Genomic DNA, 26,130 nt, shown 5'->3' on the forward strand with positions numbered 1-26,130 from the left:
ACTGATATCCGAAAAGAAAATGAGAATTTGAGGTCCCCAATAAGAAAAAAATCTAACAAGAAATCAAAAAAGTAAAGATTGTTTCATTAACGTTTCCTGGAAAGATTGGAGCATGGTGGTGTTGAGCTCAGATGCTAGGGAAAAACATGAGGGTCTGAATTCCCACAGCACTGGGTAGCTTTGACACTAATATGTCAGTCAAATTCTCTGCATCTCAGTCTCCGATGCATAGACTGGGGACAACAACCGCACCCATCTCCTAGAACGGTCCTAAGAATTAAGTTATTTTATATATACAAGTTTTAATAAAATACATCAGATATTAAATATTACCCCAAAAGCACAAGGAAAAATGAAAACAGAGATAAATTGGAGTTCATTAAACTTTAAAACTTTGCTTCAAAAAACACCATCCAGAAAGTGAAAAAACAACACTCAGGAGAAAATTTTTTCAAATCATTTATCTGATAAGGAATTTGTGTATCAAAAAAAAAAAATTCCACAGCTCAACAATAAAAAGGCAACTCAATTAAAAAATGAAAAAAGAATCTGAAAAGATATTTTTCAAGGAAAATATACAAATGGCCAATAAGCACAATGAAACGGTGTTCAATAACATTAGCTCTAAAGGAAATCAAGTCAAAACAACTAGGAGAAACCGCTTCACATTCACTACAATAGGTTAAAATCAAAAAAAGATTAACAAGCACTAATGAGGACACAGAGGAAGCGGAGCCCGCAGCCATTGCTGGTGAGGATGTAACACAGCGTGACCACTTTGGAAAACATCCTGGCACGTCCTCAGAGAGTTGAACATTTGGCTTCTGAATGATCCAGCAATTCTGCTTCCTGGGCACACAAGTAAGAGAACTGAAAACAAATGTTAACATAAAAACTCCTACAGGAATATTCACCATTACTTTTCGCCATTAATTTTCAGAGCCAAAAAACAGAAACAACCCAAATGTCTATCACGTGATGAATGGGTAAACAAAGGGGCCCAGCCATACAGTGAAATATTATTCAGCAATAGCAAAGCATAGAGTACTGACCCAGGCCACAACGTGGACAAACATTGAAAACGTTACTCAGTGTGAAAGAAGTCAGTCAAAATAGACGGTTCCACTTACATGAAGTGACTCGATTTGCATGAAATGTTCAGCACAGGCAAATCCACAGAGACAGAAGAGTGGCTCCCTGGGGCTTGGGGAGGATGGGGAAGTTGATAATGTCTGCTTATGCGTACTGGGTTTCCTGTTGGGGGGAAGAAAATATTCTAAGATTGACTGGGATGCACATTTCTGGGCATAGAGTAAAATCCGCTGTACATTTTAATGGGTGATTTGTATTAAAACTGTTAAGAACAAAAGCACCTCGGATTAGTACCTTCCATAGTAAATGCAAATTGCTAACATTTATTACAGGAAGAAGAAACTGCCCTCAGCATGAAAGCAGGAGATCAGCAAATATTAGTTAACCGAAATTGGACAAGAGCATTTCACTTGAAACTGTTGCTGAGTGTACAAGAAATATTCAGACATGACAAGGAAAATCAGTTTGACATCACGAAGAAGCATTCTGCTTCAAATGCAAATCAAGGATTCGGCAAGCCCAGCTGCTACAAATGACCAGAGAAGAAACCTGGTTCTTAAAACAAGCACCAGAGCCAACAAGGAAATGGTGGTGAGGAAAGCAGGCGGCCTAAAATCTGGAACAGTGTGCTACAAATAATTTCTCCACTGAAAATTCAAAAATAAAATGAAAGTGATGTAATGCTGTGTTGAACTCACGTGAATGGGCTTCCTGCAGTGCTTGACAGTTCTGTAACCCCGAATGACTCAGGAGAATCAGCATGGCTCCTGGGAGTCCCCAAGTAACTGCCCATCAGCACGCTGACCACCATCACATCTGCCAGGGTTGAATTGCAGAGAAGAGAGCAACCTCTGAAAGGCACAGGGAATGTTGACAAGGGAATAAAAGGCTGCGGTCAATCCTGGGACAGAGGCCCTGTGAGCAGAGGCCAGAAGGCTGCAGGTGAACTGGAGTGGCCCTGGGGCAGGAAGGGACCACAGGGGAGCATATCTCAATTATCTCCTCTCTCTCCCTCGGGTAGGAGGGATAAAGCCTGCATCCTTCTCACCTGGAACTGTGGGTTCTGGCTGGCGGAAGTCTTACCGACACGGAATGAATTTCTCAAGACTGCGGAAAAAGGAAAGAAAGCGAGAGGGATTAGGGAGCCAAATCCACGAGTCTCTCAAATGCTCCCATATTTATTGTGTATAATCAAAGTAAAAAGTCAATAACAGTTGTGAGATAGTAGGCAGGAACTTGGGGAAAGAAGGGATGAGACAGAGATTGTAGACTCCACCATGAGTACTAAGGCTTAGTTTACCTTTAGGGAAGTCATGGGCTGAGGGGAACAAGATACATTTTTTAGACATGTTCATTACAAAGCAGACCACCAGACCAGCCTGGTCCCTGTTTTGGGGATAATAGACTATCTAACACCACGCAGGCCTGGCGTTTATAGCTGAGGGCCTGGGTCATTGCTCTGCAATAAGCAGTGTGCTATCTATAACCTCAAATATGCAAGCAAGGCATTGTCTCTGCTTTTTATGGCAAGGAGACAGGAGTGAGGATGCACAGGTGTTTGCTTTAAAGCAGTTAATAAGCACATTTTTTTTCTTAAAGTTGACAGGCGGCTGCGATGTGTTACAACTTGTTAACTCAATCATGGGCTCCCACATGGAACCATTATGGAGGACATCCTAGGATGAAAAATCCTGGCTCTGGATCTTTTCCTGCCAGCTTCGGCCACTCCAGCAGGGTCTAGACACATCCCTGAATAACGATCCCACAGAACCACCTAAACTCTTAACTCCTGGTGCTTGAAACTTAATTTTAGCTCTACACAACTTAATGTAGAAAAGTTTCAGAAATAAAAGATATTATATTCTTTTTATATCTCATCATAAGACTGCTTTTTCTGATTGCTCTAAGCTGCTTCTACATGGTAAAGCACCTAATTCTGCAGGTGAATTCAGTACTTTCCTTTGGGCATAACTAGACAGTCTGGGCTGTCTGACTTCTATTAGTCAAATACCAATACACTTAATTGATTTCTTTGTTCATCAATTTCAGCCTGGAGGTGAGGGTCTATCACTATTTTCCTCAGCCCACCCTCTACTCTTTTCTCATCAGCATCTCAGGCCTCCTGAAAACAAAACAAAGCATTTGTTTCCCTTCATCTACACTTTCCACAAAGGCAACAGGAATCATCATGCCTAGAGAATGAATTCAACACAAATGTTAAAACAAAAATCTATAAACCTGAAGCAACTCCATCTCCGACTCATGATACACAATGACATGAGAGTAAGTGTGTCAGGTACAAAGCATGCGTGAGCCTGACCACCTCATTTCTATTCTTCAAAGGAAGGAAGGTTTTCGTATTTTTTATTATCATTCTTTGTCATTGTTTCTGATTAAGCCAAAAAATTTTTTATGAAATAATTAAGCACTGCAATAACAGATTTTCGCTGTATCAATTACAGAAGGAATTCAGAGGGGATAGGAAAACCCACCTCTGTAAAAAATGCAAAATTCCTTCCCCTGTTAAGAACACGAATACAAAATGCAACAGAGAATTCAAATTCTTGTGGAGAGGACAAAAGCTACAGAATCAAAGCAAAGTCATTATTATGACTCAATCCAAAATTCACTGGACAAACATGCTCAATGCATTCAAATAATTTTTAAGGCACACTGCAAACCATTCACTTAATTATCTACAGGCTAGAGGAAGAATTTCCCTCTATAACAGACAACATAAATCAATAGGTTGCCCCACCAAACAAGGAACAAACATCAGGTTTTTTGCAGTTCTGATAAATCAGCAAGTTTTAAAGATCAAAATCCAGAAATTTTAAACATTCATTCACACCAGAATGAATCAAGCACTTAAAAAAAATAAATAACCCAAAGAAACTAAACACATTGATCACGTACCTGGATCAATGAGAAATTCTTGTACAGCTGGAAAAAAAGAACAGTCTATAGACTTATACTTGAAAAATAAAACTACTTTTAAAGATAACTGCTAAAACACATTTCATCATTCATGTTGCCTTGAAAAATCTGAGGCACTTGTCTCTGATCAGAAAAGCAATTCTGAGTATTAGTATGTTACAATTCAGTGCCAGTTTGCTTTAGAAGAAAAAAGAAAAGCTGCTGTTTCTCATCTTGCACAAAGTTTAAAGAACCTCCCTGCCTCTATCTCCTCCCATTTTCTAAGCTCATGCTCCCCAACCCTTCTGAAACAATTATGAGAACCTCTTATTCCCACCAATATGCCAAATCACAAAAGAGTATCAATTTATTTGTGTAAATATATACCTACACCTTGAACTGGAGGAGAAAGATTTCAGAAGGCTATATGGAACTTATTGCTACATTCCTGAAATCACACACATACACGTTCACAGAGACACAGACATATACAAACTGAATTACTGGGCACTTCACAAGCTAAGGACTTACAACTTCTAGAAGATAACTTTGTAGTTAGTTTAAAATACAAAACGGTCAGCTTTTGAAAGCCTTGAACATTGCAAAATCATCCAAATATCAATGAGATCCAATTAGCCTTCTCTGTAGAATGTAATTCCCCATGATGGCAAAGCAGACCCTAAGAAGTAGTGGATCCAAGACTCGTGTTTTTCACTAGCTATGATCGTTTTAAAACACGTAAACAGATTTAGAAAGGTATGTCCCTATGACATTTATTCTTATTGAGATGGCATATGTATTCAATTGTCTATGCAGAAAATAGGACCCATGATGGTGTTTAAGAAATATTTTGTGTATTGAAATATTTATTTTTAAGTGCAGACAAGGAGGGTGGGTATTACTCCATTGTAGAGCACCTGTTGTGCACGCACATGTTCCTGGCTTCAATCCCCTGTACCTTCATGAAAATAAATAAATACAAGTGCTTACTTAAAAATAAGAATAAATTTATATAAAAAAATAAATGCAGACTAAAAACCACTGCAATCTAGGAGCCACAATTATAATAAAAAACAAGTGTTTCTATCAAATATTGACTATACGCCAATCACAGAGACTACCAAAAGTCACACCTGACAACCATCACGTGTGATTCTCAGCAATCCTACTAAGTAGACACGGATGAGAAACCCGGCTCTGCGGATGAGGAGACGGAGCTCGGAGGAGCCGGGGACAATGACCGTCCTGCTCCCCGTGACACCGCGTCAGCCCAGGGCAAGCGCTGACAGAGCTGCACTGAGGGGACACCCAGCTGCATGGAACCATGGGGGATTGGGGAGTCCTAGAAAATACTCAAAAGTGTTCAATGAAAAACCAGCTCAAATATGTTACTCTGTGCCCCATCCTCTAAACACAGAACATGTCTGGGACCTTTTTGATGCCTCCGTGTCCTTTCTGCCATCATCAGTTACGTGCCCTCTCAGCGCGACCAGTCATGAACTGGACCCCATACGAAGTGCACTCAGATGGAAGAGCTTTAAAAGCTGTTTTATGAAGTTTGTAAGACTCTGTCTATTCCTCACACAGGCGGTCATCCAGCACTACTCACCGGTGCGGATGTACCACCTGAAATCACACCTTTCTGCTTTTTAAAATCCCTTCATGTAATACAGACTTTTAAACAGCAAAGAAGCAGCTCAACCACAGACAGTGGACATCTTTTCACCAAACGGACTCAAACAGCCCATCGGACTACCTGGAAGCCCTTTTCTTCTATTAAACCCACTTCCAGGTACTTCATCTGATTGGTGGACTCGGCCTCTGAATGGCCTACTCAGAGACATCCCATCCTCACATCCGGGGGTGGGAGAGGACCCTGCTGCTGGGAGAAATCAGTGAGGAAGGTGGACATCCTCCAGCCATTTCTGCACGGGTAGAAATGCCACATGCTCAGAAATTATACCGTCAGCACCCCTCGGCTCCCATGGACTGGTTTCACATTTAGCAAACTTATGACACACTGATGCAAGAAAACCAGAAATTTAATTTATTAATGTAACAGGAGATGTGAAACTACAAACCAGATTGAAATATCAGAGTTCAACCATGAGTACAGATACTCCTCCACGGCCCAATCTCGGGCAGGCAGTCACATGGCAAGCGTGGACAGAAGCAGAGCAGGAAGGGTTTCTAGATTAACTCAATGGACTAAATTTCTGTTATAAGAACAGATCTACTGCCTGGAAAACAATTAATGCCAATCACGGGGCACACTCCATGGACAGTGGCTGAAACACGACTGTGAGTACCTGTATAACTCCACTTTCCCTGTCCTTTCTGGTCTAACTGATGCAGAGGTACAGAGATCCAGGGATGCAGATACCTGTAAACACCCAAAGCCCATCCCTGGGAGCCTGGAAACCAGATAGCCAGGATTTAAATCCCAGCTCTGCCACTTACTAGCTCTGTTACCTTGGCCAAATTACTTACCCTCTGTGTGCCTCAATTTCCACACTGTAAACTTGGGATAACAATCAAATCTTTCTTACTCACTTGTTGTGAAAATTGGAGGATTCATTTCTGTAAAACTCTCAGAAAAGAATGTAGCACATTTTTGGTGCCCAACAAATTTCAATTTAATAAGAAAGTGATTTACAAGTCTCCCATCTAATCATCTTCTGTGTTTCATTACTATTCTGAGTCCCAAAGGAAATCCTTATTTCCCCTCTTATAAACTCTTGAGGAGCACCCTTCTGTTTCAAGCCACCACCTGTTTAATCTGAGGTGGGATTCCCTCCTCCCCACTCCTCTGGTCCATGGGAGACTGCTTCTCCCTTCACACCCCTGACCACTGGCCCACGGCTAGCCCTCCTCACACTAACAGATTGAGGTGTGAGTCCGGGGAGACAAGCAGGGCATATGAAAGCTTTCCTTCCCCTCCAGTGTTGGCCACCCTTAGGAAGCAGCCGGGATGCTCAGTTCCATGGCAAGACAGTCCTGTGCATTATGGGTCAGAATCTCTCAAGGGAATGCTCGCTGTGGACCAGAGTTACCTGGGACTGCGTAAGTCTCTAATTCTGGGACACAGTGTCATGACACTCACTCTCCCACAGCCCTGAATTTCATGGAGAACGTGGCTTCATCAGTAATAAAGGAGACATTTATCGCCTGCCTGTTCTTCTTTGTCATCTCTCAGTTGGCTGCTGGACACAACATGTGTATAAGTATTGGGTCCCCTTAAGCCCCAACATATATGAAGTAACAAAAATTCTGTGGCTTAACATTGGTTCAGGGCGACTGTGTAACTGTCCTGACTCTGCTGATGCTAAATTATGTGTATAGGAACTATGGAACCTCCTCAAATATCTTTCATCATAAAACCAGCTTTTCTTATTTTCCTGTTTCTCAGTAATTGCCAAAGACTATCAAATGATGGCTTCACACCAAACAGCAGTTAAGATTATGAGCCCTCTTGTCATACATACTGTGCTAAACACTTTACATAATTTCTAATTCTCACAATTCTACAAAGCAGAAATGAGTGTCCCCATCTCACAGACGAGGGAAAAACTCAGAAAGAACTGACTCAGGATCATGTAGCTCAGTGGCAGCGCGTGCACGCAAACCCAAGTCAAAACACCACACCCCTTTGTATATGTACCAAATCTCCTACCACCCATTGACACACAGCGGTGGGGATAATACTTAGGGAACTCAGTACACTTTTCAGCTTTAAGGTGCTCCAGAGGCCGCTTCTAGCTCTTTTATAAAATCCCGGCTCACTGGTTTCTAACACTGCAAGAAAAGTCCGATGTTGCAACTGTTTGCACAGGAAGTCTGAAATGTTCACAGCGAGATGATAGAATAAAACTAAGACATAAGCAGAATAATATTTCCAGGTAGTCAGACATAATGGACATTGTGCTGCCCTGAAGCACTAAGCAAAGGAATCAAAAAAAAAAAAAAACTTTGTTTAACACTTCCTTTACAAACAGGAAAGTTAAGAATGTAAGAAGGTGTAACAGCGCCACCTATGGCTTAAAAGGCCTTCCTGGTTGCCTGGAAAGGTGCAACACAAAAATTGCCTGTGGATCAGAAACAAGAATCAGATAACTAAAAGCTTATGTAGCACATACTGCTCTCCTAGTCCTCATGTCTTGCACTGTAGCAAAAACCAACAGACCTGTACTAGGCCTATATTCAAAAAAGTCATGTCTGTATTTTTCCAACAGGAGGTAATCTAAGTATCTTGCAAAATACTTCTCAAAGAGCCAGGAAATCATAGAAGTGTATTGAAATACAAAAACATTTATTTACATATTAAAACAGCATGAGCTTTTTTCTATTAAAAAAGCTGACATGTCAAATCAATGTTTTGATATTTTAAAACCTATTAAGAGTGCAGAAAAATAAATCAAAATTTTCTTTAATCACAAAAGAGAGAAGCTTATTCCCTGAAAATGATCAATGTGGATTTTTCTAAACTTAATGCTTCTGGTCAGAGTCCTACGAATTTAAATGTCTGAGTGTATAGTTACACGGCAGCATGAACACTGAGTTGTAACAATACACATTCTGTGTAAATAATCTTCAAGGTCGTCTGCTTAAGTCAATTTAACTAGTCCCTGTCTCAATAGAATGATACAGATTTCATTAAAACTTCATACTGCACGCACACACACACACAAAACCCTGAATCCTTGTTACTTTAAGCCATATTCATATATATCCATATTGAATATGCATCAGAAACAAGCCACCCTCTTTAGTATTCACAGTTGATCCTTCTAAACTATCTGTCATTGTGACAGCACATTTTTACTAAGCAGCTCTTGGATGCTTTGTATACAAGGCGTCTACCTCTCACAGTCAGACATGGTAAACGGCATCACTCAAATTTCACAAATGAGGAAATATACTTAAGCCATGGAAACAACGTACATATTTATCATCAGGAAAGAAAAGAGTAAAGATTTTACTTTCAATATGCACTGACAAACTTTTCCTCCATACTAAGACTACATACATAAAACAAATTCAGTCATTGTAAATTATTCTGTCAATAAGCACCACTAGAGAAAAACAAGCAACATCATTAGCAATGATTGGACTTTCAAAGCCCACTCCTATTTTGCACTATAATCATTTTTAATGTTTTGTTTTTAGTGCTTACATAGCACTAATATAAAGAAAACATAAACTATTTAAGTCATTACCTGAGAATGCAACATTTGTGAAAATGTACAATTTTAATTTATGCCGCTCTGTCTCACATTCTCACTGGTGTCTCTCCTTTGAAGGCCTCATCAGGCTGAGATCGCCAAAATCGGTCATTTATGGACTCACAGGAGTTCGGGAAACCACTCAACGGGAGGCTGATCAGAGGAGAAATTGAGAATGCATCCTGTGCAGCCTGGGTTCCAGCACCGAGCTAGGCACCGCCAGCTGCGTTTGATTTGGGACAAGCTGCCCACCTCTCAATCCCTCAGCTGCAAAAAGGAGACATTGATACCTACCGTCAAACACCTGCTTTGAAGTAAAACATGAGAAAAACAGTTTAGCCTTTGGTAGGTGTCCACTCACAGCAAGCTTGGTCATTATGATGATGAGGATTACTTTTAATAAGTTAAGCTAGACCAAAAATTAGAAATCACCATAAAGGAGAAACATTTTAACTCAATAAGCATTTCCTTTTGAATGGATTGATAAAAGTTCTAATGATTTTTTTAATAAACCAAATTTTGTCCATTAATTTTAGATTTACCGGTTTATGGACAAGTCTCCAAAAAAAGAATTAGAGGCCTCTAACCTCTGAATACTAAGAAAGTAAAGTTTAAAAAAATTATGGGGGAGAGTATACCTCAGTTGAGAGAGTATGTGCTCAGCACGCATGAGGCCCTCAGTTCAGTCCCCAGTAACTCCATTTAAAAACTTTTATTTAAAAAAAAGGAGAATTAAAGGAAAAAGATGGAGGACTACAGAATTTTTTTAGAGAATCCACTCAGATTTAAGATGGGGAAAAAATATCCATTTCTCACAGGAAATCTTGAGAACTATGTAAACCGGATCTGAGTTGTCTAGTCTTTAACATTATTCATGAATTCATATTACCAAGTCTTAAAACTACCTGATAACCCACAGTGGTGATAGTGATCATAAAACCTGCCAATGCGGATCGAACTCTGGCTAGGACTGCTCTGTTCTGACATCTCTGCCCCTGAGGCCTCACCAGGCTGAGAGCACTAAATTTTGTCATTCATGAGCATCTCGTGTAAGTCTTCCATTTATGCTTCTCAGTCTCCTCTCACCAGCCCCTCTGAGGGAAGCACTGTTATCATCTTCCCCACACGCAGATAAGGTCACTGAGGTACAGAAACTAAACCTGCTCCAGGTCACATCGGCATTAAAGGACGTCTGTATTTCTGCTGTTTTGCGATTGACAAAGGAATCTGAGATATCAATACAAGATAGACTGTTAAATAATCAAGTCTGTCAGCTCTTCACCTCAAAGAGCAGATACTATAAATTCCTGATGTAGGATGAGGCTGCCGCCACAAAATGACTCAGCTAGAAATTAATATCCAAGATGAAGCAGCGGATACACATAAATATTCATGACTGTCAACTCCTCTCACGGGTCTTGGCCCTTCACTGCCTGAATGGGGGTGAAATCCCCACCCGTGTCTGGGAGGGTAGCGCGGCTCTTCCAAGTCTCACCCAGGCTTCACAGGCTGTTTCCCCCTACAGACTGTCCTAAATGATTAAAAAGCTCACAAGATTTTTACACCAGCCAAAACTGAAAGACATTTCTGCATATGGAGCACTTTCTCAGGCTTAAACCATTTTTGCCTACACTCAGCAAGGGGGAAAAAAGAAACATGACTCTGCAAAGTCTCTTAGCCTTACCACTCACAGGAGTTGAATGGTCTCAGCACAAGATGACCCTTCACATTACAGGATGAGAACAAAATAAAGCCGCCCCAACAACAAGCACTCCCAGAGACAGCGCTCAGCAGTCTTCTGCACACTCACGGTTGTGCAGCCCTCACCACCATCTATTTCCAGAACACTTCATCACCCCAATAGAACACCCCTGTCACTAGCAGTCACTCCACAACCCCCCTCCACCCAGCCCCTTGCAACCATCATCTGCTCTCTGCCACTGCATGAGCCAATTCTGGGCATTTCTAAGATCACTGAAATCAACAATATGTGGCTGTTTGTGTCTGGTTCCTTTCAGTTAACGTGCTGTTATCAAGGCTTTCCCATGTTGAAGTGGTATCAGCATGTCTCTTTTTTTTTGAAAATGTTAAACTTTATTAGAAGGTGGTAAATACTATCAAAAATAGTAGAGTGGGGTATAAGGGATGGGGTTTCAAAGGGAAAAGGCCGGGTTGAGCAGTCAGGGTGGACTACCCAGAGCAGATGGCTTTTTTCATATTCCCCTTTATTTATTTTTTCTTTTTTATTCACTCTTATGTCTGAATAATATTCCACTAAATGGAGATACTACATTTTGTTCTTTCATTCAGCAGCTATATATGGATGAGGTCCAGAAGAATGAGTGTAAGTGGTGGCTAGCAGGGATGGCATTTAAGCAAAGGGCAAGATGTGCTTTCAAAAAAAAAAGTGAACAATCAGAGGCACAAGGAAATTCAGCGCGTTTCTGAGAAAGTGCATGGTTGCTTCAGTAGGACTGCCATGCAGGGCTGTGGGGGATAGTGACAGGAGACACAGTGAGGGAGTCACCTAAGAATATCCCCACTGCAAGCAGCTCAGCCAATTCTCCTCCCTCATCCTGTATTTTAGAGACATTTTTGCTAGCTTTTCTCTTATTTCAAGTAACAGTACTTTAGTTACACATCTGATCATCTGCATCAGACCACATTAGCTCCAAGCCACAGAAAATCATTCACTGACCGGAGCAGCTCCAAGACATAACATTGATGGACCAGGGAGTCCTGCAGCATCCCATCCTGCAGGCACAAACCACACATGTTGCCTGGTGATGTCCGGAAAGTAAAATGCATGGAAATATCTCACTGCTGCTGCACGACATCTGCCCACAAATTGCCCCCAAATCATGCTGGCACAGCACTACTCAACCCTCGCACTACCCCCCCAAAAAAAAAAGAGAGAGAGAGAGAGAAAAGAAAAGAAAAGAGAAGAAAAGAAAAGAAAAGAAAATATAAGAAAAGAAAAGAATAAAGCTAAGAAAGCAAATTTAGGCTCTTCCATTGAAAACCAGCAACCATCACTGCCAGTATCTGAGCTGGAATGATCCTGACTTCAAAAACCACTGTGCAGTTACTATTCAAATGTGACAGACATATATGTATTTCACTTAGATGATATTACAATAGGATTTTTCTTTTCAAAATTTCCAGTTGCAACAATAGCACAAGAAAGTTTATGTTTCATTTTTTAAAAAAAATCAATTATTTTCCACTTTGTTAATTTTGAATCTATTATTATTTTATAAAGGGAGCTATGCTGCAGATTATAAACCAAATATCTGGCTTCTGCAAACAAGACCTATATGACTTCACTATTTCAGAGCAAGCTTTAATGATGCTTTCAAATTGGGGGCGCTCACTAACAGCTCTTTAAATACTGTCAAAGATGTGCTATTATGTAATGCAAAGGGTCTACCTACACATCAACTCAGAAACCAAAGAAACTACACGAAAGCCTTAGTTTATCATTTTAAAATATTCCTATTATTTTGAATATTAAATTTCTTAAAAGATAAGATATTTTTTGAGAAAGACATCAGTTGTATTAAATTTCCTCTCACCAAGAAAGTAATCTTTATCAAGAATTACTACCCCTATGAAAATCCAAAAGACAGGACGTTTCTAGCTAAGTTAACTTACAGATCTCAACACAAGCCTAAATCCTATCTGCTCTCACTTGAACGAGCCCAGCAAAGTCCTGGGCTACTCTGGAACTTAGCTCTTCTGTTCCATATGTTGGCAGAGCTAAGATCATCACACAAGGCAGGGAAGGAGAGAAGAGGTAAGTCCACCTGGCGGCCTCCATCTGTTTACTTCCAGCCACAAGGTGTCGCTAGAGCGACCCCGCTAACAAGCCCTCCACACAAGGAAACCCGGCATCCACTCTGCCCCTGCGGTCCCCAAGCAGTCCCGACGCCCCTCTCCCACTGGTGGCCTCCGAGCCTGTGAATGGTCTTCTAATGACCCTCCCAGTTGGTGACACCCTCCCCCTCTTCCCCGCTACACACACACACACACACACACACACACACAGCCAAGGCAGCCTTCCCAAAGCACAAATTTGATTACATCTCCCCCACTTCAAACCCATCAGAGGCTCCCTGGTGGAGTTCTAGCCCCACCCCCGACACTGCTTGTCCATCCTCACCTCAGTACCAGGTCCCCAGTGACCTCAGGGGCCCCGTGACCTGCTGCTACTTCCCACTAGCCTCCAGGCTCATTTTAACTGTTTGTCAAGGAAGTCTTCCTTCCCTCCAACCTCCGCACTTTGGATTAGGTGCCCTGCTGTGTTAATAAAACATTTTAATCTAAGTCAACTTCTGACACTGCTAAGCTCTCAAGAAGCAAGTACATTTTGCTTACTACTGTGGGTCCACCCCCTCTCCCCTAGACACTCAGAATTGCGTGTTTTGTGAATAAAAGAATGAAGGGGTGGGACTCAAAAGGACAGGCAGAGCTGCTCTCCTAAGGGTCACTTCCTGCTGACACCCTTCACTGCCTCTTCTGTGTCAGTTCTAGTAAAAACCAAGCTCCTCTAAAGCCCTCCACCCCTAGGCCCTCTCCAGTGTCCTTCAAAGCAGGGTCACCCACCACCCTGGACCACACAGGGCAGTCTCCCCGAGTCCCCACCCCACAAGCCTCCAGGCCTCTACCCGGGCTGCTCCTGCCACCTGAGTCACCCTCTTGATTCCTTCCCCTGGCTGACTCTTACTCTGTCCCCAGAACTGAATGTAGAGCCAATTTCTTCCAGGAAGTCCTCCCTGATGATGTCCTTTAGCTCTTGGCTGGGCTCCATCTACAGCAGCACTGCTTGGCGACCAACTGGTATTTGTCCACCTGCTCTTATGAGACCATGACCTCTTGGAGGCCACGTGGGAAAAAGGAGTGAGGTGACAAGAGGGGTGGGAAGAGCAAACAGGAAAGTCGCAGCTCAAGTCCCAAATTCAAGGATTCTGTCTCAGATAAAAAGAATAAACTGTTTCATACGTGTGTCATTTGGCTATGATTTTTGTGGCTCATGGAAAACAAGAGCTTGGTGTTCAAGCCTGAAATCCAAGTTACATGCAAAGAAATGTATATATTCATATCCAAAGGAAACCAGAGCTGCTCAACAACACTTTGCAGTTAAAATCCAAAGGAACTTTGGTAAAGGCAATCTCCCTCTCTCTCTTTATTTTTATTTATTTTTTTTTTTGGTATCATATAGTTTTAGAAGTATTTGTATAACTAAGTGATGGCTACAGCCTATGATTCTGCACTGGAGTGTTTGGGGCTAAGGAAGCCCAGATTACATGCACTGTGTAAATGCAATCACACCAACACAATGACAGGCGCCCTAGTGGCTGAGCTGAAGTTCCAAAGCAGAGAACCTTATGTTGGAAGACAGCTCTCAGTAGAAAGTAAGAAATGCAATGTTCTGTACTCAATTTCATTAGCTTTATGAGCCATTAACAGATAGTATGTCTTGTCTAATGAAACCCCAAAATATATTGTCATCTTCGATTTTCTCCATCTGACTGTTTTATGCTAAATTTGGATATCAAACCCTCACTCCATATGGAAAGCTCAGGCCTTAGCTGCAGCACAGTTACATCCCGTGGAAGAAAGCCGATCAAGGGAGAACAGGAGAGTTTCCCTTCAGAAGCTGCTAAGTGTGGTTTTGCACCTGTATCTCATTTACAACCACGCCATCGTCAAAGGAGTAAGACCTTACATCTGTGGGGCAAAAAGCACTGCGGTGGTTCCGAACCATGAAAGAACACTGAGCTTTGTGCAACAGTCCTGAGGCACTTAAAGCGTACTTTCTCTGAAAGGCTCCGAAACTGACTCACTTCACCATTTCAGGTACAACCGGAATTAGTAGAGAGAACATGCCCTTGAAGTCTGACAAGGCCCTGCTGGAATCCTGCTACAGCATTTACTAGCTGCTAAATGAACCAATTCCTTAAACCTCTGAGGAGGCTTCCCAATCTTCAAAACGGGGCTGCCACCGCCCACTTGGGAGGCATGGATGTGAATGCAACACGCAAGTAGGGCGGCCGACTGGTACGTGACACGGGACCTGGCTAGTTTCCCTCCGCTGCCCTTCTCCCCCTTTAAACTTGCACTGTTCCCCCTGGTAAGGGTGAAGCCCCAGGAACAGACTGCCCGATTCTTCTGTATATCCCCGGATACATACCTTACCCTTAGGAGGTCAGAAGAACAACTGCCTCCTCCCCAGTCACTATCAATATTCTTAAGAGTCTGGGTTTTTTTAACTCTATGTTTCAGGGAGACTATTCAAGAATTGTTCAACCACCGTTCTCCAGGTTGGCTCCTCTCCCAACGCCCATCCCTTCTTACCTCAAATCTTCTGTCTGATTGCCTTTTGTTCGTGGGAAAGAGAGTCCGCTAGGGTGCGGACTCCCTAGGCCTCCCTCCCTTCATCACAGGAGAGTGTGACTACATTCTCCCAACTCCCCACTCCGACTCCAGCTTCTGAGGAGTTTCCCCTTCTGGACCCTGCAGCTTCTGGATCGTCCCAAGACGCGCACACGTGGCCAAAACCCTCTCTTCATTTCTTCCTGTGTGGCCCTGCCCACCCCCCAGAACCTTAAGGATAAATGCCATTGCTCTGAAAATCACAAACGCCGCTGACTGACACACCAAAGCTGCATGGTCCGGGCTTTCCTACAAACCAGGCACAGCCCTGCCCCCCCTCAGACACAGTCTGCACCTCTTGAGATGAGCTGATCCACTTGCACGGCTGTGAACACCAGCTAAGAATGACGAATCCCAATGTGTATCTCTAGTCCGGCTCCTTCACCTGAGCCCCAGGCTCATAGACACGAGTGCCTCTTGGAAGTCCTAACTTGGATGACAAATGGCATCTTAAAAATGCCATATGTCAAAAAAAAAGGCCTTATGTCCACCATTTACTCTAGACTTCGATTCCTGGCAGGTACCTCCCAGGCTCCGCATTTTAGTAACAGCCCCAGCACCCACCTAGGTGTTTGAGGTCACATTCAATTTCCACTGTTCCCTCCACCTGGCCCTGCCCTGGAATCAGTCTTGTTATTTCTGTCACTAAGCCAGTCTCAAGTCTGGTTCTGCAGGGAGCACGATGGAAATCCACAAGATCACAGCAAGGTGCACTGAGTCACAGTCCTCCGAAGGGAGTTCCCTGGAGGGGGAGGCATCTCCTGCTGCCAGTCACCTCAGAAGGCACTGGATTCTCACAAAGAAGGACCAGAAAAAGGACTCAAGGATCTCCCGTGATCTGAGGTTTGAAGGGCCCGAGGTCTGGGGGAGCTCCTAGTTAGCTGACACTCCTGTCAGTGAGCAGATGAGGATGGTAGGAACCCAGGCAAGTCTGTTCTCGCTCCGACCCCTTTTCTCTCGGGAGCCACGGGAAAGGCCAGTTTCCAGGGCACAGACCGGCCATCACAGATCCCAGCCTGCATTGGCCAACCCAGACAGCCTAGACTCCTACTTGCGACTCTTACTTCTGTTCTGTTCCCCCCCAGAATGTGATGGACTCTTTCAGAAAGTCTGGACTGTCTCAAGCGAGACCAAGTCAGTGAAGGATGAAGTGTCCACATTTGGACCAGAGCATGAAAGGAGAAACAAGGCCTCATGTCCAGCATGACAGTGGTGGCCAAGCCCTTTCCCTGGGTGAGATGAACCAGGGTCGGGGTGAGAATGCAAGGTCCCTTCACGGCTGACAGGGGTGTTGAAGACTCACTACCGCAAAATAACCACACGGCCGTCAGTGGTGGACATCAGCTGCAACAGACACAGAGTCAGCTATTTACTGCCAAAAAGGGGTAAAAGTAAAGGCCGGTGCAGGGAGGCCTGCACGGCTGCTGAGGCAAACCACAGACCTGGCTCTGAATGCCCACTGGCTGAAGCAGAGAGGAAGCTACGGTCCCCTTTAGCGGTCCCTGTGTCCACCAGATCCAAGTGAACCAGTTACTTAGGACAAGGCAATGTTTTCCTGATACTTAGAAAAACCAGCCTCATAAAGGGAACAAAGGAGTGGCAAGGTTTTAGGCCCGCTCCTGCCCCTCTATGAATGCAAAGTAAAGTAAATGGCACTGGGAAGGTGAATGCAAAAAAGAAACCAAAAAACAAAAAACCGGTGACTGCTTCCTCCAACAGCGTCCCCTGCAGCTGCTCACCCCCGAGCCGGCCACTTCCTCACCAGTGACCGCCGGCCAGGAAGCGCCGTCACGCACGTCACACAGCGACAGCCAGGAACCTCGTGCCGAGCACGTTTGTGTAAAAGCCAGAATCAAGCAAGGTGCTGCAGAATTTGACTTTCCAAGTTTAAATACTCCATGAAAAAAATCCCTCAGCAGCCGCCTAAATCAATTCGCATCTCACTTCTTCAAAACAAATAAACAAAATTAGTAAGAGAGCATTTGTTACCAAATATAAGGACGAACTAACAGGTTCCTCAAAGCAAGGACTTTAACAGATATCAAACTCCAGTGGGTGATGTGCTAACATAGCAAAAATTCCAAAAAAGTAGAAAATAAGATGACTAGGATAATATACGAATCATGGCAACTGTTAAGTTTTTGCTTTTTATAGCGATGGAGACGGCACAGAGGGCGATCTGGCTATTCCAATGCAGGGTGTGCACAGCCCACATTTTCAGACCCAACAACATGCTCACGGGGTGGTATAAGGGAAAAAGGAAAATAGAAAAAGGAATAGAGGAACAGCCAAAATTAGAAACACACGAGAACAAAAATGACTTTGACAGCATTTACAAGAAATTACGTCAGTGTGATGAGGACAGGGACGCAGGGACGGTGAGACCCACCCTCACCTCCTGATCCAGGGAGGGCAGGGGCCTGAGGGGAGCGATGCTGCCGGGGGACCCCAACGTGGTCAGCGCCCCAAACCAAAACTTCACCTAGATGCGTGTAGACAGCTTTTGAGCTACAAAATGTGGTCGCATTTCAAGCTGGACAACTTTACTCACTCCCACCAAGAGGAACAGGGGAGAATTAGGTTCTGCTCCTGAACCAAAGCAGTGTTTAAAAAATTAATGACTGTGTAATAGTAAAAGCAACAATGGAGTAAAAGTCACTGGAGGAGAACGTGCTTGACCCGAGCTCATTGGCCACGTTATCTCACTGACGTTCAGATGCTGGCTGAGCCCTTATGGTACCAGAACAGACAGACCCACCAGGAGGGAGGTTTAATGCGCTGCTGTATTTTGATGCCGGCAGCCATGCCTGGTACACGAGGTTCTGGGTAAACAATGGTGACAGTGTCAACCACTATGGGCTAAGCACACATCCAGCTACTCCGCCAAATCCCAAGGGCAGACTTCAAAAGGCAAAAACAAGCTGGCATTCTCTGTTGGCTCTGCAGAATCAGAGCCAAGCAGTTGCTGAGCAAAAATGTCACCAGTGCCTCCTATGACAAAATAGGAGGCACTGGCGTGGGGCTGGGGCAGGGCTCCAGGCTTCCACTGATCACCCACCAGTCTGTCCAGGGGGTGAAGGAGGTCCCTGCTTTCATTGCACCGATGCACCTACCTTGAATGACGCCTTAGGACTCAACAGGAGGTGACAGGTGAGGTGAACGGAGCCAGCCTTGGTGTAGCACGGTTCTGGCAGCTATGCCCTCAGCAGTGCCCAGTTTCCTAAACCTGACACCTCATCTCCAAGGAGCAGAAGTGTAGTGTGGGCATGTAGATCACAGGGCCCTGTGAGGACAAGTACAGATCATGGCCACGACATGCCTCTCCCCTTCCTTAAGCCATAGAGGAATGTCCGGGGAGGAAGTGAAAATTATTCCAGAGCCTGCTAGGCACCACACGCAGGTGGGACACGGATCCCCTGTGTCTGTCATTCACAGGACTGGTGTGGATTTTCTTTTTATCAATTCTCTGGCATCTTCTCCTCCATCTTACCAACAACAAGAAAGTAGAATCTGACCTTAGAATCACAGAGAATCACAGAGCCCCTCCTGCACAGCGGGCCCGGCAGCACGTGCCATGTCCTCCGACCGTCACCTGTGGGACCGCCATGAGCGCTCTCCAGACTCAAGGCCCGAGGCCGTAGGCCGGGGGGACACAGCTCACCTCACTCTCCCCAGTAAAGGGGGACCACCTCTCGGCAAAGACGTCTCACCCTCTTCTGCCCGAGGGACAGCTTGAAAGATACACAGGGAAACATAGTAGAGGGTGAGGGGTTAGGCAGCCCAGAAGTGATCGTCTGCACTTCCAAGGCAGAGTGGGGCCTTTGACCTAATCACAGGGACAAAGTGAGGACGAATTTTTCCCTGCTGTGTCCCATACACCGTGACATGCCTTTCCCTGCGTAAGGAGCTAATTCGGAAGACCCTGGCAGTGTTTCTGATGTCCTAACTTGGCATGGTGGCTGTCAGGCAGGGGAGAGGGCCTGAGCCGTGCTGGTGCTGGGCCTGGGAGGCAGGAGACATCGGCTCCACCCTGAGCTCAACCAGCACCTCATTCTGCGTCTCGGGATTCAGAGTCTCATTTATAAGCAAAGGGATGAAACTGTCCCAGGACAGGCTGTCCAACAGGAATGAAATGAGAGTCATGTAAATAACGTTTCCCAGTTGCCACGTATAAAATGTAACAAAAAAAAAACCAAGTAACTGATTTTAAGAACAGACCTTACTTATTCTACTGTATGTAAAATACTATCATTTTGACGTGTAATCAATATAGAAAGTAACAAGATAGTTTATATTCTTTTTACTAGACAAGTTTCAGCGTCTGATGTGCATTTGACCTACAGCACATCTCAGCTCAGACCGGCCTCCTCCCCAGCACTACTAACATCAGTAGCTGTGGCTACTCTATTGGACAGCAACTCCAGGGGTCCCCCCAAGTGTCCTGGCTGAAAAGGGGGAGTAAGTGTCCACACTAACCCTAAAAGGATCTCTCTGAAACAAAGGCGGATTTAGTTTTAAACGTCTGAAAACCGGCGGGCTACACCTCCTTCCCGCCTTGGCTACAAGAAAGCCCTCCTCCTTGATGATCCCATTCTGGATGTAGGGAAGCAATCTGTCACACAGCCAGGGTGGCCCGGCCTTCAGGTTGACTTGCCTGCTGTCTGTGTCCAGTCCCACGAAGTCCTCCTTCTCAAATAGGATGTAGAGGAGGGGGGTCTTCTCCCCAGAATTTTCGGGGTCCCCATCCAGCCACTTGGACTTGGGCAAGATGAAGAGTGACTCAGTGAAGTCTTCGATCCTCTTCTCCACCACCCGCAGTCCTCGTAGATTGAAGGCCACGTCGGTGTGCGGCTGCTCGGCCACCTCCCCATACAGCACAAAGACAAAGAGCTGAGAGTCGTAGAGCGTGGTGCCATACAGCTCCTCTGTGCGTGGAGCTTCTAGAAGGTCTTGGCCAAGAGGCAGTCAGTAATGGTGACAAGGCCCATGACATTGCGGTGGGTCTGGAAGTCACTCCATCCATTCTCGGGCGCATAGAGATACCTATAGTAGATACAGAGTGCCCACTGGGAGCCGCACGGTCTGATCTGGCTCACCAAGGAGATTCCATTATAGATGCAAAAGAAATTCTCTAAGATGATCCCCACGGGTTGGACCACAATCGGGAGAGTCTGGTGGTCCTCAGCGCACTGCACGTAGTCAGGGGCGTTCATGCTGCAGGCGCTGCCGAGAAGGGAGGGTAAATCGATGTACATACTGTGCTGTGGGCTGCGGGCCTCACTGGGATGCGGCGACCTGGTGTGCACCAGCCAGAAGGCAAGGGAAGTCCAAGCAAATCGGGGATAATTTTGTCCTCAGCATCTGCACATGGCTACTGAAGCTCAGATCACATTACCCAGCTTTTGGTCTAGGCTTCCATCCCCTGCAGAAAAGGATCATTTCTTGTTTTCTGTTTCCAAGCACCTAGGCAGGACCTGATGCAAAGTCGGTGCTCAAAACTGCTGAATAAATGAATGAATAAAGGAACTGCTTCCCCACCCCTCAGCAGGATATAATGCAAAGAACCATAGTAGGATCAAAATATCTGGATTTCAACGCCAATTTATTTGAACTCCTAAGGTGCAGAATAATGGGTAAGAAAACTTGCTTTGGGGAGGAGGGTACAGTTCAGTGGTAGAGCACGTGCTTAGCATGTTCAAGGACCTAGGCTCAATCCTCAGTACCTCATTTTAGAAAAATGAAACAAATAAATAAACTTAATTAACCCCCTCAAAAAATATTTTCTCCATTCAAAATTCAAAAGAAACCACCTTGCAATTGACACAACATTGTAAACTTGACTATACTTCAATTAAAAAAAAAACTTCTTGCCTTACAAGAATATATCTGGATTATGGAAGTTTGCAAATGTAAAATGCCTAGGGTACCACCTGCATAAGAAGAAGGAACTGTACAAATGTACTATCCCTCATTTATGAGCTATTTTTCCTTTGGGGAGATTATAACCTCTCAGAGATATTTTTCTCATATTAAAAAAAAAAAGAAAAAGAAAACATTACCTGATTCTCCATACTGCTGAAGAATCAGATAACCTTATGAAAGCATCTGACCCACAGAGTTTATTCAATAAATGTTTGTTGAATGAATGAATAAACAAGCAAAGTGAATGCTGCTCCCTGCCACAGACCATCATAATGGTACTGCTTGGAAATGCCAAGCCCACGTTCCACCCAAATCTTCACTAACCACGTGGGTGACCTGGGCAGACCTGTGTGCTTCTCTCAACACCAGTTTATTCATAAATAGAAATGAGGGCAATAACACAAACCTAAAAGGGTTAGTGAGTCACGAATGAATAGTACCCCAACTTTGCAAGATGGAACTATTAAAGAAAATTGGGCAAAGAGTCCATAGGCCCTCTCCATATTATCTCTTACAACTACATGGGAATCTACATTACATCTAAAAATAAAAAGTCTATTATTTTAAAGAGGCTATTGAGTTTAAATCAGCTCACCGTCTCAAATAAGGAACACACAGTACAAATAAGAGAATGCGCAGCCCATGAGATGCACTCAGTAAATATTCCCACTGAACCCACTGGTCCCTCCAAATTCAGAGCATGAGGATGTGTCCTCGTGGCCAGAGGCCACTGCACCTGAAGCTAAAAAAGCTAATGGTCCCCACTTTCAAAAGCCCCTGCCACCAACCTAGGTCTAATTTTGTATTTGTAATTTTTTTTTCTTTTTATAAAATAGAAATCCCCAATTGCATAGCCTTCAGGTCACCAAAACCTGACCACAGAGATCATGATGGCAACCCTCCTTGGTGAAACAATAAAATGAAAAGCCATTTCCACAAGACCTGGGTGTAAATCTACTAGGGAACTTCATCCTGGACTGAGAGGAAGAGGACTGGGGAGGAGGGGGCAATCTGAGGCACACAGACCCATGGGCCACCTGTCCCACGATGGACATTACACTCAACCCTCACCCTCCAGGAACTTCAAAATACACACAGACAGAGTGATGTGGACAATATATATGTATTTTTAAAGAAATTCCGACTCTCTAGCAGGTCTTGTATCTACCGAGACACAAATGGCTTATGTGTATAATGTTTCACAAAAGCCTTAAAACATTACCACCCCAACTTGACACATTAAGAAACTAGGGATAGAGGTTTATCACATTGTGCAAGATTAGAGAGATGCCACATCAGACACTGTATTTAAACCCAAGCCTTTGCTCCAGTGCTCACACAAGAAAGTGTGACATACTGCCCCTTTCCTGCCCTCTCCCTGCAATAAATCTCTGAAGAGTCTTTTCTGTGCCACGTGGAATCACAATCACGTCAATTTACCACAAAGAGCTATGTGACTCCTTGGAGGACGTGTCAAAATCTAAAGGGTTGTGATGGGAGGAGAGATTTGAATTTTCTGTTTCTCAAAGGAAACATGGCTTTAAAAGAAACTGAAAAGCACTTATCTAGTCTAAGCCCTCATTGTGCAGAGAAGGAAATGGAGGCTCAGAAGAGATGAGGAAAGGGACTTATTAACAAATATTGCCTCAGTGCAACACCAAGCCAGCCCTGGGCCCTTCTGGGGGAGTACCTGGAAGGCCCAGGAAAATGATTGTTAGAAAAAGGAAAGAGAAGAAGCATACAAGGCCCTGTCTCTACACCACCATACCATGAAGTTCCACCAAATTATCCAGTATTGGGTGCAGCCAAAATTTAGGTGGGCTAAAGAGGTTATAGAAACCTGGAAGTCTCAACCATAGTGGAAATTCCAACATTTACTGTTTTTTTCCAAGTTCAAGCATCAGTTCAGTGGGCGCTCCATACGAGGGACTACACGAGGCCTGGAGTTCTCCCAAATACAGATCTCTATTATCACGTGTGCAAACCACACACAGGCCCACCAGAAGAAAAACGCCCACACATAAGATGGAACTACTGAAACAGAAAAGAGCCAACCAGCATATATTGCTAGCAAAAACGGTGCTGCTAGAAATAGACTCATGGACATAGAAAGCAAACTGTTGTTAGCAGGCAGGAAAGGGAGGATTAACAGATACACATTAATAAATATAAAATAAATGACAAGGACCTACTATATAGCACAGGGTACTATTTTCAATTTCTTGTAATGAGTTGTACTAGAAACAATCTGAAAAACATTTATATACATATGCATAAGCTTATAACTGAATCTCTGCTGTACATCTGAAGCTAACATGGTAAATTTACAACACTTCAATAAAAAATAATTTTATATAATAAGTAAAAATAAAAGCAACGCCATAAAAAAAAAAAGTAAAAGAACACGGTAATCCCCTTAGCTGTAGGTGGTGGAGAACTCTGCAAGCACCAAGTCCACTCGAATACTCCAGCACTGGCGGTCACTCATTCTAACCATCAGAGAATCACTTGGCTTCTACGAGGTTACTTTTCTCTTCAGTGAAAGGCTACAGTTGCATCTAATGATGTATTGAATCTCATCATTCACAAACCCAAGATTTCCCATAGGCCTGGCTGTGGACAGATGAAAAGATAGGGTCCCAGATATATTCATGTGTAGAAGAAGTTTATGCCATAAAGACATTAATTCTTCCTGCTTTGATAGACAGATTCATTGCAATTCTGATTAGAATTCCTCCCAGATATTTCATGGAATGTAACAAGTTAATTTATGGTCAGGAACAGCCAAGAAACTTCTTTAGAACCACCACTGGGAAGGGGTGGATAGGTCATGCATTTCAACTGGTCTTTCTGATGTGATGAAAACGTTCTGGAATAATAATGGTTGCACAAATGTGAATATGCTAAAAGCTGCTGAATTGTAACATTCAAGTGGGTGGACTTCATGGTGTGTGAACAATATCACAATAAAGCTGTTATATGAAAAAATCCTTCTTGCCAATTATTTTTCCCTCTATACTACTAGTCTGTCCCACAATTTAATTAAAACAAACAAACAAAAAAAAACCAAAACAAACCAGATTTTGCCAGGAGCTCTTTAGGAGTGCAATGTCCCTGGGTCTCCAACGCCTCAGGTTGTGCTGTTCCTGTTAACACACAATAGCTGGGCTGGACTAGTTAGGGACTATAAGTATCTTTTTAAGATCGACGGTCTCACGTTTCACCCTGGGAGAGTGAATGATGGAGGATGAGACAGCCTCATGCCTTCAGCTCATTTTTAACTGAACCAAGCCCTGCTTTCACCACTGTAATCCCTCTCAGTATAAAAACATGTGACATCAACAAGCACCGCCATCATAACACCTGAAAGTGTTCAAGGTACTTATCTGGGGCAGAAATCCTGATCAAGGAGACAGAAGCTCCCTCAGCACTGCCGCTCCCTTTTCCCGACTCCACCAGGAGAAGCTGGGAGTTACAGCCGCGGGCTCTCAGCCTGGGGAGCAGCGCCCACGCCGCTAATCTGGACCTCAGGGATCGGGAAAGGGAGAGGAAGGCAGCCCCGGGGTCGCGGGGCAGGGAGAGCGGGGTGGGGGACGCGGGCTGCAGCCCCGCTCGGAGGCCAGCCCCAGCCCCAGCCCAAGCCGCCCGCCCCGTCCGGGTGTGCAGACCCCGCCCGCCCGGGACACAGCCCGCCCAGTGGTGGGGACGGGTCGGCGGCCAAGGAGAGGAAGACCGGGAGGGGAGGACTCGCCGGCGGGAGAGGGGAAGCGGATGCCAGCCGCGGACTGAGGGGAGCCCGGCTGGGTCAAGAGGCGGCAGGGGCACACCTGGCCCTGGGCAGCTGTGGCCGGTGCGCCGGGGCAGGTGGCGCGGGCAGAGGGGTCTGGCCCGAGCAATCCAGCTGAACACACGCTGACTGGCGCCCTGGGGGGCTGTGACACGCCGACCGCCCTCCCGCAGCCGCCTCACCCCTTTCCCGATATCCCCTCACCTTGCACTTCCACAGCCAGAGGCCCCGGCCCCAGGCAGTAGCCAAAGGCCTACAGGGCGACAGAGCTGAGAAGCCATTGGGGCCGATCCCCGGCTCGGAGCTGGAGCTTCCAACCCGCGGTCCAGCTGGCAGCAACTGCGCATGCGCAGGAGGGCCAGCGATCCGCTCTGGGTCCTGAGAGAGAAGGGGAACCGAGGGAGGGAGAATAGGGGAGGAGGAGGGGAGGCGGGGAAAAGTGGAGGGAGACACATGGACAGGAGGAGCAGAGGGAAGGCAGTTATCTGGAATTGGGAGGGGAGTAACAGAGATGGGGAGAAAGCGTTTTACCTCTTGTGGCACCCCGAAGGAGGCAGCAGTCCTGCCTATACACCCTTCTCTTACCCGTCATTGCCCACAGCTCATATTTTACGTCCCTGGCCCAGCCCTCCAGCTAAGGTCTCTGCAGAAACCCTACGGGTATCATACCCGTTGCCCCCACAAGGAGCTAGGTTTACTGTTGCTCAGGGAACCAAGCACCCGCAGGTGTTGTTTCTCAGAACTACCTTGGGAAGA

General features: G+C 44.8%; 1 long non-coding RNA gene across 1 annotated transcript in view; it reads right to left on the minus strand.

The window, feature by feature from the left end:
- The window catches only part of LOC140695100 (uncharacterized), a 35,249-nt gene extending 9,398 nt beyond the window's left edge, over positions 1-25,851 (minus strand). The window contains exons 1-4 of the long non-coding RNA XR_012070789.1: positions 25,579-25,851; positions 2,141-2,199; positions 1,791-1,943; positions 1,131-1,254 (exon numbers count right to left, since the gene is read on the minus strand). This is a non-coding gene — a long non-coding RNA (uncharacterized lncRNA). The remainder of the gene's footprint in view (positions 1-1,130; positions 1,255-1,790; positions 1,944-2,140; positions 2,200-25,578) is intronic.
- Positions 25,852-26,130: the final 279 nt, after the last annotated feature.

Source organism: Vicugna pacos, unplaced genomic scaffold, assembly GCF_048564905.1.
Source record: "Vicugna pacos unplaced genomic scaffold, VicPac4 scaffold_138, whole genome shotgun sequence".
NCBI classification, from domain to species: Eukaryota; Metazoa; Chordata; class Mammalia; order Artiodactyla; family Camelidae; genus Vicugna; species Vicugna pacos.